Source organism: Lactuca saligna, chromosome 6 (genome assembly GCF_052625555.1).
Source record: "Lactuca saligna cultivar CGN05327 chromosome 6, ASM5262555v1, whole genome shotgun sequence".
In the NCBI taxonomy this organism is placed as follows: Eukaryota; Viridiplantae; Streptophyta; class Magnoliopsida; order Asterales; family Asteraceae; genus Lactuca; species Lactuca saligna.
Window position 1 is genome coordinate 153,316,092 of NC_136422.1, and position 21,083 is coordinate 153,337,174.

Sequence of the window (21,083 nt, forward strand, 5' to 3'; positions counted from 1 at the left end):
AAAAGTCAAATAATTCAAATACAATCACAATCAAATCAAGATATTAGAAAACAATTTTTTTTTTGTTTCCTTTCAATCTTTTACCGCCAATACCTTCTTTGACGAATCCACACATTTTCCTACTAATCAACAAATTTGTTACCATATTATGCTTGCATTAAACTTCATTTTAAATATATCGTACATCATATCGCATAAAATAAGCAATGGTTTTTTAATATGTTTATATTTTTTCAAATATATATGTTTTATAATTGGAATTAAATCGATTACAATATTAAATTCGAATGATTTCTTTCACTTATACATTCAAAACCCCTAAATTCTTTTCCACAATTTGACGTCTTTCACATTTGCTTCGTAGTTGAAACGAAAAAGACTCTGCAATTATGGTAAAGCATCCCCAAACAACTATGTCGACTTTTTTTGTTTATCATGTATTTTTATTTTGATTATTTCTATATTCTTCTCCTTTTGATCCTTTCTGTATATGTTATCTTATAGGTAACCACGTTTAATAGATTAAAGTTTACCTATACCACCAGACATTAATTTTTCTAATTATTCAATATTTTTATATCATTCTTTGTAAACTACGTGCTATTGATTTTGTGCAGAATCTAGAAGTGCACAAAAACATTTTTTTCGGATCTGGTTTGGTTTTAAAACTGATTTGGATTTATCAACAAAGTTAAAATCGGACCTAGCCTAAACTGGTTCAAATTCAAACTAAATTTGAATCAAAATAATTCGAACATATAGGAATATGTGTGTTATGTTCATCAAGGCTTTGAATTTACATATATTTTTCATCAAATTTATATAATTTTGAATTTTTAAGTTACATGGCTGCTCCCAATATCACTTTGATTTCTGATGTTGATGCGCTGAGGGACGAATTGACACTAAAAGTTTGTGTCATAAACTTGTGGAAACATATGTCATTCTATAATGATGACATTTGATCCATTGAATTAATCTTACTTGATGAACAAATATCTTACACTCTACATATTAATGATTTTTTACAAATACACATTCATGTACAATTACTTATATAGTTTATATATATATATATATATATATATATATATATATATATATATATATATATATATATATATATATTATTGGGGAGCAAATCCAAGTTACTGTCTACAAAAAATTTATGTATCGATTTAAAAATATATGAAAGGATGGGTCGGCTTTTTACATCACAAGTTCAAGTTTTACATCACAAAAGCCCGATAGTTTCAAATTAACTCCTCAATATCAAAAACTAACATTTGTCCAAGATACTATTGTTAAAGAATGTGCAGAATTTTTTGGATCTAAAATTGGATTTTCATTTGTTGACTATCAACTTGTACTCTCATTCCTACATCCTCAAGATACATCTGTTGGTTAGTTAGTATTTACAATTTTAATTATAAACTAAAAATTAAATTAATCTTAATTATGTTTATCTACTTTGTATTATCTCTTAAAATTTCAAACAACTCTTCATTCGTTTGTTTTTTTTCCTTTTACAAATGTTATTGGATTGGTAGTTGCTATTAGTGAGATGATGAGGGATAATATTGATAAGTCTCAACACAGGCTAACCATTCACATCCAAGATGCAAAGTTTGTTTTTTTATATACTTATATTTGTAGTCTATATTATGTTAACAACAACTTTTAATAAACAATTGTTGAATTTTCATTGCTTTGCAACTCCATGTAATTTTGTGGGGTGATTATGTGTACAAGATGTAATATTACATAAATAACAATCCACCAAATCAACATGTCGTTGTTATACTTCAGTTTGCACATATTACTGTTTGGAGAGGTATATTTTTTTTATTATTATCAAGACACTTTTTCATCTATGATTACTAAACTAATTATTATTATTTTTCTTATAGATCACCCGATTGTTAACACCTACTTTACATCTTCAAAGTTGTTCATTAACTCCGACATCGATGAAATTACTCTTGTCAAAAAAGGTAACACATTTTCATGTAGGTTCTAATTATACAAAAGTTCATTTCAATAGTACTAAAAATGAGTACTTTATATAATTTACAATTAGACATGGATGATCGTCTTGATTCGTATTCAAATACGATTTCAGCTATTAAGTCTAAACAACTTTCTGAATTAGGTGAATTCATAGTTAAAACTAAGCTGAAGACTATTGGTGAGATTTTTGAACCCCGTGAGGTATTTATTTTAATTTTTTTTAACTTGTAGATTGTTATATCTTCTTTTTTTAAATCTCTTTTCTGTTTCAATGGTTTGCAAATTTCATTTTATATATACTATAAATACTTGTCTTTATAGGAATGGAAGATAATAATTATATGTCTATATGGATCATAATGAATCTTTAACATACAAATCTTAAATTGAAATTTACCTTAACAATGCTGCAATAACCTTCCAATAACTATATGTCTATACAAATATAACATCACAAACCATTTAAAAAGGTTATTGCAACATTATTCAGATAAATTTCAATTTAATATATGTATGTTAAAGATTAATTTTGATCCATATAGACATATAGTTATTATCTTCCATTCCTATATAGACAAGTATTTATAGTATATATAAAATGAAATTTGCAAACTATTGAAACATAAATAGTTAAAGAGATTTTAAAAAAAGATATATCAATCTACAAGTTTAAAAATTAAAATAAATACATCAAGGGGTTCAAAAAGCTCAACAATAGTCTTCTGCTTAGTTTTAACTATGAAATCATCGAATGCAAAAAGTTGTTTAGATTAAATAACAAAAATCGTATTTGAAGACGAACCGGGACGATCATCCATCTAAATTGTAAATTATATAAGGTGATCATTTTTAGTATTGTTGAAATGAACTTTCGTATAATTAAAACCTACATGAAAATGTGTTACCTTTTTTGAAAAGAGTAATTTCATCGATGTCGGAGTTAATTAACAACTTTGAAGAAGTGAAGTAGGTGTTAACACTCGGACGATCTATAAGAAAAATAATAATAATAAGTTTAGTAATCATAGATGATAAAGTGTGTTGTTAATAAAAAAAATATACCTCTCCAAACACTAATATGTGCAAACTGAAGTATAACAACAACATGTTGATTTGGTGGATTGTTAGCTATGTAATGTTGCATCTTGTACACATAATCACCCCACAAAATTACACGAAGCTACAAAGTACTGAATAATTGTTTAATAAAAGTATTTTTTTACATAACATGGTCTACAAATATAAAGATATAAAAAAACAAACTTTGCATCTTGGATGTGAATTGTTAGCCTGTGTTTAGACTTATCATAATTAGCCCTCATCATCTTACTAACAGCAACTATCAATCCAGTAACATATGTAAAAGAAAAAAAACAAACAAATGAAGAGTTGTTTGAAATTTAAAGAGATAATATAAAACAGATAAACATAATTAAGGTTAATTAAATTTTTAGTTTATAATTAAAATATAGATACTAATTAACCAACGTATGTATCTTGAAGATGTAGCAATGAGAGCACAGATTGATATTCAACAAATAAAAATCCAAATTTAGATCTAGAAAATTATGCACATTCTTTAACAACAATATCTTGGACAAAGGTTAGTTTCTGATCTTCAAGAGTTCATTTGAAACTACCAGGCTTTTGTAATGCAAAACTTGGACTTGTGATGTAAAAAGCCGACCCATTCTTTAATATATTTTTAAATTGATACAATTTTCTTTTGTAGACAGGAGCTTGGATCTTGCTCCCATATAAAAAATTAATATATGATAAACTACATAAGTAACTATACTTAAATATGTATTTGTAAAAATTCATTAATATGTAGAGTGTGAGATACATGTTCATCTAGTAAGATTAATTCAATGGACCAAATATCATCATTGTAGAATGACATATGTTTCCACCAGTTTATGACACAAACTTTTAGAGTTAAATTGTACCTCAGCGCATCCACATCAACAATCAACGTGACAGTGGGAGCAACCATTTAACCGAAAGAAATACAAAATTATATAAATTTGATGAAAAATATATGTAAATTCAAATCCCTGATGAACATAACAAAAATATTCCTATATGTTCGAATTATTTTGATTCTAATTCGGTTTGAATTTGAACCATTTTGGGCTATGTCGGTTTTGACTTTGTTGATCAATCCAAATCAGTTTTAAAACCAAACCAGATCCGGAAAAAAAATGTTTTTGTGCACTTCTAGTTTCTGCACAAAATCAATAACATGTAGTTTACAAAGAATGATATAAAAATATTGAATAATTAGAAAAATTAATGTTTGGTGGTATAAGTAAACTTTAATCTATTAAACGTGGTTGTATATAAGATAACATATACAGAAAAAGAACAGAAGGAGAAGAATATATAAATAATCAAAATAAGAATACATGATAACAAAAATCAACATAGTTGTTTGGGGATGCTTTACGAGAATTGCAAAGTATTTTTCGATTCAACTACGAAGCAACAGGAAGTCAAATTGTGGAAAAGAATTTTGGGGTTTTGAATTTATAAGTGAAAGAAATCATTCACAGTTAATATTGTAATCGATTTAATTCCAATTATGAAGCATATATATTAGAAAAAGATAAACATATTAAATAACCATTGCTGATTTTATGCAATATGATGTATGATATATTTAAAATGAAGTTTAATGCAAGCATAATATGATGTATGATATATTTAAAATGAAGTTTAATGCAAGCATAATATGGTAACAAATTTGCTGATTAGTAGGAAAATGTGTGGATTCATCAAAGAAGGTATGGGCGGTAAAAGATTGATAAGAAACAGAAAATTTTGTTTTCTAATATCTTGATTTGAATTTTGTGACATCTCCAAATTCACAGTCATTTTAAAACTTTTTATGCTTATTTAAAAATTAGAGTATCCATTTTAAAGACTAATATTGTGGAAATTGTTCCCCAAAAACATGATAAAGATATTATTAAAGCATTTTCGAAAAAATGTATTTCATTTATATTAAAACATTGGGGTGTCATCGTCAATATAGAAACACAAGCATAAACAGACATTACATTCATTTACACTAATGATTTAAATCTCCTTTAATCTCTCAGTTTAATGTATGTTCGTATCGACACCTATGATACAAATAAACTGAGTGGGTCAGGTTGGGAAACCTGGTGAGTTTTCAACCCACAATAATATACTTATTATGTTTAATCATCAAACAATTAACCCAACTTCTCATCCCCATTATCTTCTTTATTCTTAAAGATCTACCCTAAGAATCATCTATTCTTCATTCATTCATTCATTCCTAAGGATAGATCTAAGGAATATGCACGAAGTCCATCGCTGCCAAGTTTTATCCAATAGGCACTAAGTCCATAGTTATCGATGTTATCTATTAGGCACTAAGTCCATAACTGCCAATGTTATCTATTAGGCACTAAGTCTATAGTTGTCAATGTTCATCTATAGGGCACTAAATCCATAGCTGCCAACGTTTACTTATAAGGCACTAAGTCCATAGTTGTCAGGGTTTTTAGAGTACATCTAGTGAACAAGTCGTTCACAAACACCTACATGTTGCAAGTCGGCTAGCGTTCCACTCGACTGTCTAGAATAGTCCGTGGTTGTCATCTATACTCTGCTAGATGACTGGATCATCGTTCAAGTCAAGGCTTCTCATCATCTTTCACCTCTCATCATCTATATCATCTTTCATTTCTCATCATTCATTCACCCATCTTTACCCAATATATATATATATATATATATATATATATATATATATATATATATAGGTATGAAAATACATATACATTTTAAATCACGTAAAACCTGTATAAATCGTTCATCTAGCATAGATATCAGGAACACATATAATAAGCACATATAGCATGTATTAATATTAAATATTTCAGATCTATGTGTAAGATGAAAGTAACTATGCACTAACTTGTTAAAGTGATGACTCGAAGTTCGGGCAGCGCTTCGCTTCCAACAATCGTCTTTTCCTTCGACGAAACCTAACATTATTATCGCTAAGTTTTTAGTCTAATATTTATTGCAACTAATTATTAGTCTAGATTCATCATTAACTCAAAGTCTACTTTCATGATCTATCAAGTAAGCAACAACCAGGTAGGATCATATCGGATGTAGGGTCCGTTTGGTATACGAAGTATACTATTTGGAAATCCCACTTTAAACACCTTACTAAATCACTGCCTAAACATCCTCCCTGTAAGTAGCTCAATCAGTATAACAACTTTGAATCACTGATAAATCTTATTTATAGGTTCATAATAATGATAATGAACTTCATCATAAGTTATACTTAAAGTAGGGTAAGCATAACTCACTTACAAGGGAGTTTAACGAGGAACCGGGCTCTATGCGGGCAGAACTTTTGAGCCGAAAACTCTTATTCTTGGAACCTTCTGGCGCTCCAGGACTCGCTACTAACACCTAGGAGGTGATAGGGAAAAGCCTTGACGGTTTGGGGAAGAAGGTGGGGAAGATCTCTTTCAAAGCCTTCTGGCGCTCCGGGGCTTACTCCATCCACATGTCGCGATCTCGTTCAAAGTCGTGGAGAAGAAGGTGGGGCCGAGATTATGCCACATGCCAGGCTCACATCTTAACCCATAATTTAATTATCTTCTAAATTCCGTAACTTTTACATACAAGCTCAATTTTTGGCATTCTTTATATCTACGTGTAGGTAGCGACGTGATCTACAACTTTCGTTTGGACTCCATCGGCTGATTTTGACTTTATTTTTAAAGTTATATTTTAATAGGCTTAGAAAGTTAAATTTCGTTAAAAATTCATAACTTTGTCATCCGACGTCCGTTTTCGACTGTCTACAACTTTAGATTGCGTCGGCTAAAAATCCTTATGCTCCTATTAACGAGATCTTTGATTCTCGTTTAGATTGTGTCGGCTAAAAATCGATCGATCTATAATTCGATTATTGGGATGTATACTATTATGCTAAATCTTAGAAAAATCATAACTTCCTGAAACGAAGTCATATTTGGATGTTTTCTATATGAAGGCTCTCGGTTTAACATATACTACGACTTTCATTTCGATCGTTACGGCTAAGAAGTAGTTTATCAATAATTCACTTTTTACGATACGCGGCGTTGTGCCGGTTTAGTCGCAAAACTTCGACGTGTCATAACTTTTTCGCTATAAGTCAGATTTCAACGTTCTTTATATGTACATAATCCTTGTGACATATACTATAACTTTGTTTATGATTATTTATGCTAAATAATCTTCTATCAAAAAGTCATTTTTAACACTTACTATCTCTAAATTGACTAGCCTGAATATGTGGGCGTTACAAATTTGATTGTGATTGTATTTGAATTGTTTGACTTTTGACTTTTTGATAATGAGTCTTACTTCATTTATAATGTAGTGGACGGGAAGAATATTCTGAGAGAATGGGAGAAAATTATACATGGAATGGAAGTGTTTATAAGAGGGACACGTGACACTTTATTGAGGTTTTTATTAGGAAGAGAGATATTGTAGCATCCACCTCTTAAGTCCATAACTACAGACCGAAAAGTAAACACATTAAACTTGAAAAAGTTATAAAGAATAACATTGAAACCAAACACTTAGGATAATTATGCCTCTGAACAAAATAATCATCATTATAATAAAAAGAAAATGACAAAAAAAGGAACTTTGAGCATTGAATTTCATTATATTGAAAAAATAGATTATATTGGTATAAGTGATTATAACCATGGAAAATCCATATGAAAATATTTTTCTTAATTTGAAGTCCAAAATCTTTTTTGAAGATTGGATATGAAAATGCATCATATTCTTATTTATAATTATATCTTATTTTATCTTTTAACACACACACAAACACACACACACACACACACACATATATATATATATATATATATATATATATATATATATATATATATATATATATATATATATATATATAAGGAAACCAAATTCCTGATTTTTAGCAAATAATTCATTATTTTCATATATAGATAGCTATTCATCATAGAAGGAATCAACATCAACAATTAATATATACGATTTCGTTATTATTAAAACTTATATCTTTCAAGTTAAAAAAATATATATTTCCTTTGACTCGATCTTATCAATTAAACTACAACATTTTTCCTTACGCATATCCCGAAAAAAAAATCTACATTTATTTAAAACTTTAAATTGATCTTATATCAAACACATATATACATCCTTTTCTTTTATTTGTTGTTTAAAAGAACTGAACACAAAAACACATTCACTACATTCCTCTGTACGTCTTCTTCTATGCAACCTTGGTACATCATTCTCCTCTATACTTCTTATTCTGTTACACAAACTATTGTTCTTCTCTTACAGTTCTTCTTATCCTACGTACTTCCTTATTTTGATTACAAATTCATCGTTTGATATTGTATTCACTTCTCCAAAATTGCTATAACAGTTCCTTACAACAACCTTCTGATGTCGAAAAGTATTATGATTTATACCAATGTCCTTTCATTTACCAAAAAAAAATCAAATAATGACGTCCCAATTATAACATTGTACTTCAAAAATATAATGTTATAATTTGCAATGAATCACTTTTCAAGGCAGTCTTATCAATATATATATATATATATATATATATATATATATATATATATATATATATATATATATATATATATATATATTCAATTTAGTAAGGGATATTATTGGGAATTTTAGTCTATTTTGGTTGTTTCTTTGAGTATATATGTTAACTTTTCCTTGTATTTAAAGCATAATATTAACATGAAAGGACATAATGGTCATTTTATGTCTAAAATAGATAATGGTAGTTATTTTATCATTTATTATTAAATAATAATTTTGAATATATATATATATATATATATATATATATATATATATATATATATATTATTCTTTGCAGATCAATGGCTGCAACAAATGTTACTTTGATTGTTGATGTAGATGTTCTCAGGGATAATTTAACATTCAAAGTTCGTATTATCAACTTATGGAACCAGAAATCCTTCTATAACTAAGATGAATTTTACTCAATTAAATTGATCTTAATAGATGAACATGTAATCTTATTAGTTATTAATATTTTTTTCTTTAGATATACAACACAAAGACCATTTTACTTATTATTGCCAATTTATATCATACTTCTTTTAGGGAAACAAAATCCAAGCAAATGTATCAACAAAAAACGTCTACATATTCATAGATATTTTAAAAGATGGATATGCATTTTACATAAAATGTTCAATCTTTGATACAAAAAGGATGGGTGGTTTGAGGTTAACTCGTCATCATTATAAACTTACTTTTGTCCATAACATTGTTGTTATGGAGTGTCATGACTTTGAGGAACCTACGTTTGGTTTTGAGTTTGTTGATTATCAAACTCTTATCTCATTGGTCCATTCTCATAACATATTGGAATATATTTTAAATATCAACATATTTTATGTTTTAATAAAAAAAATCATATATTAACATTCACAACAATGTTTCATTGATCTTTGTTATTTTTCATAGATGTTATTGGATTAGTAGTTGCAATTGGTGACATGTGGCGAGATAATGCAGATGTGAACAAACACAAACTCAACATCTAAATCCAAGATGCTAAGTTTGTTTAGACATATTTTTATTTTTATCACTTATAATATACAATAGTTTATCTTTTTTTTTTTACTTTAATAATTTATTTTTCAGTGGTTTGCAAGTATCTGTCACTTTGTGGGGTCATTATGCTTACATAATGAAAGACATTATCGATAACAACATACACAATCTTCGCATGATTGTTATCCTTCAATTTGCAATGCTTAAAGTTTGGATAGGTAAATTTATTTTCTTATTAACCTTTATTTTATAATAATTAAATAACACTTATAGTATTTTTTATTAGACCGTCCCACAGTTAACACATATTGTTCCGTGACAAAGCTTTTGATCATTAACACTGACACTGATGAAATCAATGTTTTCAAGAAGAGGTAATTTATGTTTTATCATTTTATTTCTACAATTACCCTTTATGTTAGTGATATTAGTTATTTTTCTTATAGAAACAGTTTAGATGGACATGATCCCCTTGATTTGTCTTCAAATACACATATTTATTCCATCTAATCAAGTTTGTCAGCATGATGATGTCATACTTAAGTTTCAGTTCAAGAGTAATGTCAGGTTTGAAAAAATCTTTTTGTTTAGACCAATAAACATCAATTTCAGGTTACATTCTTGTAGTTTTAGATTCTCTTTGGAAGTTTGAAACATTTGTGGAACATCATTTTTGCTTTAGTGGTTTCTTACATAATTTATGGTTTCTAGAAAAACATGGTCATTGTGATTTCCGAGAACAAACACACAAATAGAAGAACACACTGAACCACTAATAAAGAATCACACACAAATGCAAAAGTACAATGTTGTGATAGAAATATAATTGAATAGAATTTTCTTTGTACTTGGAATGTTAATAAAATTACATTACTATTTTTGCATTATTTATATGTTAATAATGAAATCAATTGAAAGTATGGTATGCTAATGTAGTCTCATACCCTTTTATATATATCAAACGTTTTTATATAAAACCAAGTTATATAGTAGCACCATATGTGCATTCTTAACAATCTTAAAGAGAGTATTTTTATGTTTCGATTGTGGTAGTATATAGAAGATAGGGAAAATGACTTGTAAAGGTAACGAAGTATTAAACTTGTACAAAAAATACCATTGAACTTTTTTTTTTTGTACACATATCATCAATCAACTATGGATTTTGTACACATATGACCATTAAACTTCACCTTTGTTCAAAAAATACCATTATGTTACCGGTAATAGTAGGTCACCAGCCACGTAACATGCCACGTGGCATGCCATGTGGTTGCTGACGTGGATTTTATTGTATATTATGTACACATTATACCATTAAACTATTTTTTGTACACATTATACCATTAAACTTTTTTTGTGTACATTTTACCATTAAACTTTTTGTATACATTTTACCATTAATCTTATATAATTTATTCAAAAAATATCATTTCAAAAAATACATATTTTTACATAAAATGGGTTTTCCATCACCTATTGTGACTCCCTGATTTTGTAAGGTTTGGGGGAAAGGGTTTGTTTTTTACAATAATATTAAGACTTTCTTTTACAACTACATTGTGAACTTATGTTGGTCATACATCGAGTGAAACCCACAAGTTTTGAACTTGAGACTTCTATCTGGAGCGGCGAAGAAATACTCAATAGTTCATTATTTTAGCTAATGTGTAATAAACATATTCTTATAAGTCATTTTCTTAGGAAACTACGTTTAAGGCACACTTGTAAACTCATGAAACATTTTGTACATGCTACCTTAATATAACCCCCCCCCCCCCCCTCTTCATTATGGTTGATGATTAAAAAAGTGCATTGAAATTATGTCGTTGTTTACCGACAGGAAAATGACTTATAATGATAAGTTTACTAAAATTTAGAAAATTAGTAAAATTCACATCAAATGATGGGAAACCTACTTTTATGTAATAATTTGTATTTTTTGAGATGATATTTTTTTCAATAAATTAAATAACATTAATGGTAAAATGTGTACAAAAAAAAAGTTTAATGGTATAATGTGTACAAAAATAGTTTAATGGTATAGTGTGTACATAATAAACAGTAAAATCCACGTCAGCAGCCACATGGCATGCCACGTAGTGTGATACGTGGTTGATGACCTATTATTACCGGTAATATAATGGTATTTTTTGAACAAACGTGAAGTTTAATGGTCATATATGTACAAAAGTTATAGTTGATTGGTGATGTGTGTACAAAAAATAGTTCAATGGTATTTTTTGTACAAGTCTAATACTTTGTTACCCTTACAAGTCATTTTCCCTAGAAGATATTGATATAAATTGTGGTGGAGTTAAGGGTTAAAATTGGTTTTAAAGAATTGATTACCCAAAGTTGTTATTGCTCTTTTTGAGTTTTTAGTTGTTAAAAACAATGTCATTCATTTTGTCCATATAAAAAAAAGTGTGCAGATATGTGGTCTAATATTATATTTAAAAAAATGAAATATCTAAACACTAATATGAGTTTTTATATATATGCTAATTCACTAATAAAATATTCAAATACACTAATGTGAGTTTGTCCTGTGTTTTGCACATATTTAACCCTAATATCTAGCAAATATGTATAAAAATGAAATCTAATTTTGGAAGGTATATAAAATTAAATTAATAACTTATTTGCCCATATTAATTAGATCAACATTTTGCACAAATTTAACCCTAATATCCAGCATATTTGAATTTTAAATTTTCAAACTATTACGCATAAAGTATGAAAATCAAAATTTCAGTCAGATTGAAAGTTACATGATTGTGTCTCCACTCTTGAAGTATTTCGAATGATTTCTCATATCACTTCAGCTTTGATAACTTCTTTAAAAGACATTATTTCATCAAAAAATAATTATGTATAATTTCTTCCAACTAATTTATGTTCCGTTAAAAAAAACTATCATTAACAAATATTTAGATAGTTTCATACATTCAATAATCACACCTTCAAACCCTATTCATTCGTACCTTCATTCTATGACTTCTACATCGTATATTAATCGATATAAGTTTCTACTCGGTTCAAATTTGATTCGATAATAGTATATTCCTATCTGCCTTCGATGAATAACAATGGACAAAGTTCCATAACTTTATGAAATGAATACCTTGGAGATGTCAATCTTGCTAGCGGAGATATCATTTTCAGAATAAGACTATTCTAGGTCTTCATTTCTATTACAACAAAAGGGAGAAAAGGGGTTTATTATTGACTTGATTTTCGTGTAGGTAGGTATGTTGGTAAATAGTTAATAGTAATATATATATATATATATATATATATATATATATATATATATATATATATATATCATCATTATATACTTATAAAGGAAGCATTTTTCCAAACACCACTATAATATAAATATATTTGAAAAGTTTACATGATTGTATGTGTTACATGTTTAAATATCAAATACAATATGGTGACCTAAAATATGTTACTAAAGCCAGCGCGTTAGTCTTCAAAAGTAGTTGATACCTGATTTAGCGTTCTCCTAAGAATACAAGTTATTTCAAAGAAAAAGTGTCAACAATAAAGTTGGTGAGTTCATAAGTAGTGTTTTGATAAAATGTATGTCATTCGAAAGTTCGTGTATGTTTTCCAGAAAATCCGATATTTTCTAACAAATGTATGAAATAAGTATGAAAGATCATTGTATAAACTGAATGTATTTGAACCAGGAAAATCCTATATTTTCCTATAAGTGAAATGCAGTCTCAATTGACCAAGACTGTAACCTGTAAGCAACTATGACATGCTCAAAAGAATGATGCGTAGTCTTATTGTAAAACAAAACTATAAGAAGATTTGTATTTAAATGTGAAAAGAACTGTATCTATTACTTTTCCAGTGAAAAACGTAATACCATAATAATTGTCTATCCAGTGAGTTTTTATAACCGTACTATCATAATTTTCCAATAGCGACGTTCTTCAGGCGTCGAAATGAGATGACACTTGTCACTCCGGGGACTATAGCTAACAGTCAGAGTGTGGTATCATTAGTCCCGTATAGATCTATACACACTTGTCACGTTCTCCGGACGGGAGATTCTAGTTATAAACAGGATTTATAGCAATACCTTATTAGGTATAATGAAGATGAATGTCTCACAGATTCTCAATTAAGTCTCGTATTAAAATGAATAATGTTGTTTCTGAAATGATTATCCTTTTTCACAATGTTAACAAAGGCATAATAAAAGGTGGATGTTCTTGTATGTATAAAAGTGGTATACTAAAAGATAGTTAGCCTTAATATGATGCAAACGTATAAATAAGCTTATAGTATTTATAATCATGTTTTATTCCGAGAGGGTAAAGTAAGGTAAGATGTTTTGCATGTTAACACATCCATATGATAGTTATTAAAAATAATATGAAATGTATAACAAAAGATAGATGTTTTCACACAAGATTAATCGTGTGTTTACTTGTATTCTCCCCCGTAATGTGTTAAAAGCATTTAAAAAGTATTTAAAAGCGTAGAAATGGGGGTATGAACTCACTTGGTTGAAGAGGTGGGTTAAAGAAGATAAGGCAATAATCGAGCAGAACTTCGACAAGAGAAAGCAGATTTCTTGGGATTCTCGGGAATCTCGAGAGCGTAAAACTTCCTTCGGGACTTGGATATGAAAACCGGGACTTCGGGATATTTCTTGCACGTAAAACGAGGTAAAAATTCAAGAGAAGTAGAGAAAATTAGCAAAGAAACCCGGAACCCTCACATCCCTTTTATAGGGGCTGGAATCCTCACGTATGCGGGGCGTACCTCCGGGTTACGTTGGGTGTACCAAACATCATGAATGACGCGCTTTGGATGGGAGGGCTTCTATTCGATGGGAGAGCCTATTGACCGATGGGACGAGGCTCCTATCCTATGGTACGCGGGGCGTAACACATTACACGGGGCGTAATGTGATTTTTCCAACTTCTAAATTACGTAACTTTTGCGTACGAGCTCCAATAAACCTACGGTAATAGCCAGCGAGACCTAGGAATTGGCGAATCTCGGTTGGCATTGTGGGCGCAGCCCAATTCTTGATGGCCTTGATCTTAGAAGGGTACACGTGGATTCCCTCTTCGCTGACCACGTGCCCTAGGAAGTCCACTTTCCTAATCCATAATTCGCATTTTGAGAACTTTGCATAAAGTTTCTCATCTCGTAATGTCTCTAAGACTTGTCTCAAATGCTGACCATGTTCTTCTCTACTCTTTGAGTAAATGAGTATGTCATCTATGAACACAATCATAAATTTGTTTGGGAAGCAATAACATACTCGATTCATTAAGTCCATGAACACGGTAGGGGCGTTGGTTAGTCTAAATGGCATCACTACAAACTCATAGTGACCGTATCTAGTTCGGAAAGTCGTCCTAGGAATATCACCTTGTAGGAATCGTAGCTGGTGATATCCCGATCTCAGATCGATCTTGGAAAAATAGTTTGCTCCTTGGAGTTGGTCAAACATATCGTCTATTTGTGGTAGGGGATACCGGTTCTTGGTGGTAAGTTTGTTGAGTTCTCAGTAGTCGATGCACATTCTAAACGATCTGTCTTTCTTTTTCACGAACAACAGTGGTGCTCCCCAAGGTGAGAAGCTTGGTCGGATGAATCCTTTGCTGAGAAGTTCGTTTAGTTGACTGGATAGCTCTTGCATCTATGTTGGGGCTAAGCGATACGATGCTTTGGCCACAGGGGTGGCTCCAGGAATTAAGTTGATTTTGCATTCAACTTGCCTTACAGGAGGTATTCCCGGAAGATCCTCGGGAAAGACATCGGGATAGTCACAGACGTCAGGCACGCTCTTGATGTCTTCTACTCCTCGTTTCACATCCACGATATGTGCCAAGAACGTATGGCATTTCTTGCGCATATATTTTTGAGCCTTGATGCACGAGACGATACGAAGAGGGATGCTAGGTTTATCGCCATAAATAACAAGGGCTTCACCATTTGGCAGATTAAGGCGAACGACCTTATCGTAACATAAAATGTCCGCACGATGAGAACTTAGCCAATCCATGCCTATGATGACGTCGAAACTTTTTATTGAGACTGACATGAGGTTGATTGGAAAGGATTGATTGTTTGATGAGAGGGTACAGTTTAACTATATTTCCTTAGCGCTTTTTGTTTTCCCGTTAGTCATTTCTACTATAAATGTTTCACTTACTGATTGATGGATTTGTTTGAGTAGGTTTTTAAAACTATGGCTCACAAAACTCCTCTCCGCTCCACTATCAAATAACATATATGCATATGAGTTATTGAGGAGAAACGTACCCGTAACAACAATGGGGTCTGCAACGGTTTCGTCCTGGCCCATTGCGAATACTCGACCACTTTCGCCAGTATTCCCATTGTTTGCTTTTGGGCAATCCCTTCGGAAGTGTCCCATTGCTCCACACTCGTAACAAGTACAACCTACTCCCACAATTGCGGTTGGCGCTGCTGGTTGGGTTGGTTCCTTGCAGAAGCGGACAGTGTGTCCCTTCCGGTTGCACTTGGTGCAATGCATCTCACGGCAGGGTCCGTGGTGGTGAAAGTTGCACCTATGTCACGTGGGCAGATTGCCGACGTGCGACTTTGTTGGTGCGGGGGTGGTAGAGACAGTAACAGCGTGAGCTGTCACTAACTGTTGCCTCTTGGGGTTCTCTTGCAGGGCTTGCCCCTTTCTCTTGTTCCAGGGTTTCCTTCGGTCCTCTATTACTGTACTTTATTATTATTATTGTTATTATATATCAAACAAGAACATGGATGCAAGCTAGAGAGAGAAGAAAAAACAAAAAATTATATTTTGATCATAGAAAATCCAAAAAACACTATATTACATCATCGTCTCATCATACACCTACTGCAGATGCTATTAATTTTAGGTGATACAATAATCTTCTTGCTTTATTTTGCATTTATAATATGGTTTATTTATTTATTTATTTTAAATATGTTATTCATTTTTATTTAAAAAATAAAAATAATTAATTAAAATATATTAAAACTTAATCTAAAAAAACGTCTTTAAGTTGTTTTCTACTGTTTTATAGGTTCAAGTAACACTACAGATTCTACAAACATTAAAGAGATGAGAAAAATTTGAAAGTTATATTTGAATAACAGAAAAATCAAAATATTACCAAGCACATCAACCATCTAAATTCTTCTATTACACATGCTTCTTACATTTCAAATAACGGTATTTATATTCGTTTATTTTACAATTGATTTGCAAATATGAAAATCATATAAAAATTTCAACACTCTTTAATATAGTGTATTTATAATAATTAATATTTTTCTATTAGTACTAACCATTTTTCTAATTATATAACAGATGTCTAGAGTCCTCTTCTTAGATTAATATCTACAAATAACTATACAAGTTACCTTAGACAAGGAAAATATAAACTCAACCAAATCCTCTTTTAAACAACACGCATTTCTATATACACAAAATTTAAAATATATGCTTCGCATTTATATAACTCATAACAATTTCTAACATTCTAGTTTGTATTTTTATTTTATCAGACAACAATATTTTCAATAATAACGTGCAAACACCAATATCTATTAATAAACATAATTTAGTGTTTGGCATTGCCATGACATCCACCCATCGTTCGACAATAATTCATAATTCTCCTTCAATAAATATAAATATTAGAACTCCCTTTTCTAACAGTACAAAAGGTACGCATTTATAAATACACAAATTTAGCAATATATGTTTTAGATTTATATAACTCATAACAATTGCTAAAGTTGTAATTTATATTTTTATTTTATCAGACAATTATATATTCAATAATAACCTTCAAACACAAATATTTATTAACAAACATAATTCAGTGTTTGGGAATGTCATGACATCCGGTAATCGTTCGACAATAATCCATAATTCTTCATTAATCAAGTTACCAAGAGGAAAACATCAATTAAAAAGGAAGACTTCACATATATCCTCTATACTTGTGTTTCACTTGACATTAGATGAAGAAAGTAATGGTGATCATATTGTTAAAGATAATTTCAGCGGTATATCAAAAGGTGATCATAATTCTAATAGTTTTAATATTATTTAAATTTATTTAATAATTTATTTTTTTATAATTTTTTATATTTTTTTCATTCAACATAGTATGTGGATCATGGAGAGGAGATTGTTATATGTCAGATTTGTCATGCAAAATTATGGCTAGATGAATTTCTTAGAGGGCAAATAAAGGTAATATATATTCCCTATTTTTTGGTTATGACAAAGTTGAGATACCACCCTTAAAATAAACACCATCATCTTACAAAATTATTTATGGTTCGATAGATTAAAAAAGCAAACACTTCATGAAAAACATTCGACGTTACAATTCAATGTTTTCATTTACATACATGGGAGACAATGTTGATTCATCCATCAACAGAGGCAACACACCATACATATTCAGACTTAACGGTCAAGATTATCATAGTATGGGAAGTCTTTTACCTACAGGTGGATCAATATCAAAGTTCTGTCAGTTATACATATATGATACGGAGAACGAGATTTCAAATAGATCGACAAGTATTGGTAATATTTTTAGAATTAACTTTAATAAATCATTTCAATTCATTTTTTACTAACATTAAATAGTTTTTTTATTATATTTTCAGTGGACCAACGAGCGCTGCTACGTCAAGTTCAAGATCATATGATCTCCAAATTATAGAATTTTTGAAGGTTATGTTAGATTCAAACACTGCGTTGGTCAAGTCTTATAGGATGGTAAGAGGCAACCTTCATGAAAATCTTGGTGCTAATTTGAAATTAATATTAATCGGATAAAGAAAACAAGATGAAAGGACGTATAACTTACCAACTTCTTCCGAGGTAGTTGCTTTAATTGTCGGTGACATTTGTGATTCAATTGAAAAATGAGACATAGTTGCTAAAACCTCATCAAGATGAAAGTGTAATGAAATCATTAAAGAAACATATAAACTTACATATTGTGGAATGGGTAAGACATTTCTTTGGAAGACAATTTCTGCTACAATTAGATCCCAATGTGAGATTGTTTTAAATGTTGTTTCTAGTGGGATCGCTTCATTAATATTGACTGGAGGCAGGACAACACACTCTCGGTTTATAATTCCTGTAAATCTTACCGGTGATTCTTTTTGTAGAATAAATCCAAACAGTCAACTTGCTAGTTTAGAAAGAAAAGCCCTATTGATAATTTGGAATGAAGCATCCATGGTACACAAGCATGCATTTGAAGTTATACATCGAACTTTGAAGGATATATTACGATTTGTCGATCCTACAAAATCAAATATTCCATTTGAAGGGAAAGTGGTTGTTTTTGGAGATGATTTCAGACAAATTCTACATGTTTCGGGTGGCAATAAACAAAACATTGTTAACGCTTCTTTAAGTTCTTTGTATTTATGGCAACAATGCAAAGTTCTTAATTTAACACAAAACATTAGGTTAACTATTGGAAGCGATACATCTGTTGTTGAGCACATAAGGGGTTTTTCAAACTGGCTTTTGGACATAGGAGAAGGTAATCTTCGTGGTCCGAATGATGGTGAAGCAATTTTTGATATTCTAGAAGATATTCTCGTTAATGATCCATGTGATCCTATAGGTTTATTAATCAAGTTTGTATATCCTTCGATTCTTGAAAACTTCAACATTGCGGGTTATTTTCAAGAAAGAGCAATACTTGCTCCCAAGAATGAAGTTGTCCAAGAAATAAATGATCGGTTACTAAAATTGATTCCAAAAGAGTAAAAAGAATATTTAAGTTTAGATAGCCTCTACCAATTAGAGTTTGTTCGTGATCAGTTTTATGTAAATTTATACTCACCTGATGTTGTAAATGGTCTTTAAAGTCTCAAGTCTGCCAAACCATGAGGTCATTTTAAAAGTCGGTGTTCTAGTTATCTTATTGAGAAACATTGATCAGAAAAATGGTTTATGCAATAGCACTAGACTACAAGTCAAATATGATGTAACATCCCAAAATACGACCCGAATTTTTTTGTTTAAATAGTAATAAAAATCATATATTGATTGTCATATCATAAAAACCATACGTCAAATATTTCAACTCATAATAAAATGTCGTGAAACAACCGTATCAAATCAAACTACGAATCAAAACAAACTCCCAGGATAAAGACTAAAGCTGTGGTGTGTTCGATGTCATCATCCCGAGCTCTTCCCCTTACTTGCGGAAGTACCTGAAACCAAAACTGAAACTGTAAGCACGAAGCTTAGTGAGCTCCCCCAAACTACCATATACCATACAATAACATATAAACACATACTGGGCCTTGCCCACTGCATCGGACCGAAGTCCGAAAACTGCATCGGACCGTAGTCCGGAACTGACTGGGACCTTGTCCCCTGCATCGGACCGATGTCCGGAACTAGCTGCATCGGACCGAAGTCCGGAACTGACTACATCGGACCGAAGTCCAGAACTAACTGATTATAGGATAGCATATACACATATCAACTAGCATAACACACATCATCATAAACTCATATACTGCATACTACGTCAGGCCGTAGCCTAGAACACATAACACAAAAATCCTGTCTGAGCCACGAAGGCATCAAACACACTAACAACTGCATCGGACCGAAGTCCAGAAACTACTACTAACTAAACGGGCCAACATTGTGGCCTTAGACCCGTTCCTACTGGAAGGAAACTCACCTCGTAGCCTAGCTGCTGAAAGGACTGCTCCGGAATCTATCTGCTGCGTCTCCGGTTTCACCCTGACTACAATATCCATGAGCACCATCAATCAAATACTGATAATAATAATACTGAGGGTAAAATGACTCTCCTACCCCTGGTCCAAGTCAACCTAACTGTCAAAGTCAACATTCAGTTGACCTGACTCGTCGAGTTGGGTCGCCAACTCGTCGAGTCCTTACTCTTACTTTCTTGATTCCACTCGCTACTACTCGTTGAGTTTTGGCGCAAACTCGACGAGTTCCTCTTCACTACTAACACTCCAACAATTTGCATCCTACTCACCGAGTTGTATGAACAACTCGTCGAGTTCTCCTTCATCAGATGATCATTCTAGCTGTGACTCGCCGAGTTGTATGAACAACTCGTCGAGTCTGTTCTTGAAGTATGAAGATGGCCTTGGACTCGCCGAGTCAGGGCATTAACTCGTCGAGTTCTTCCACGAATGAGTTTAACCCTCTAGCTCACCGAGTCCACCTCTCACTCACTGGTTCCACTCGACATAACTCAAAATAGGAAACACAGGGGACTTGCGACTCGACTCGCCGAGTCATATGCATGCAAACATTATATACTCGATTTTGCTTGAAACCAGTCCATACCATTAATAGATCTGGGTTCCTGGGACTT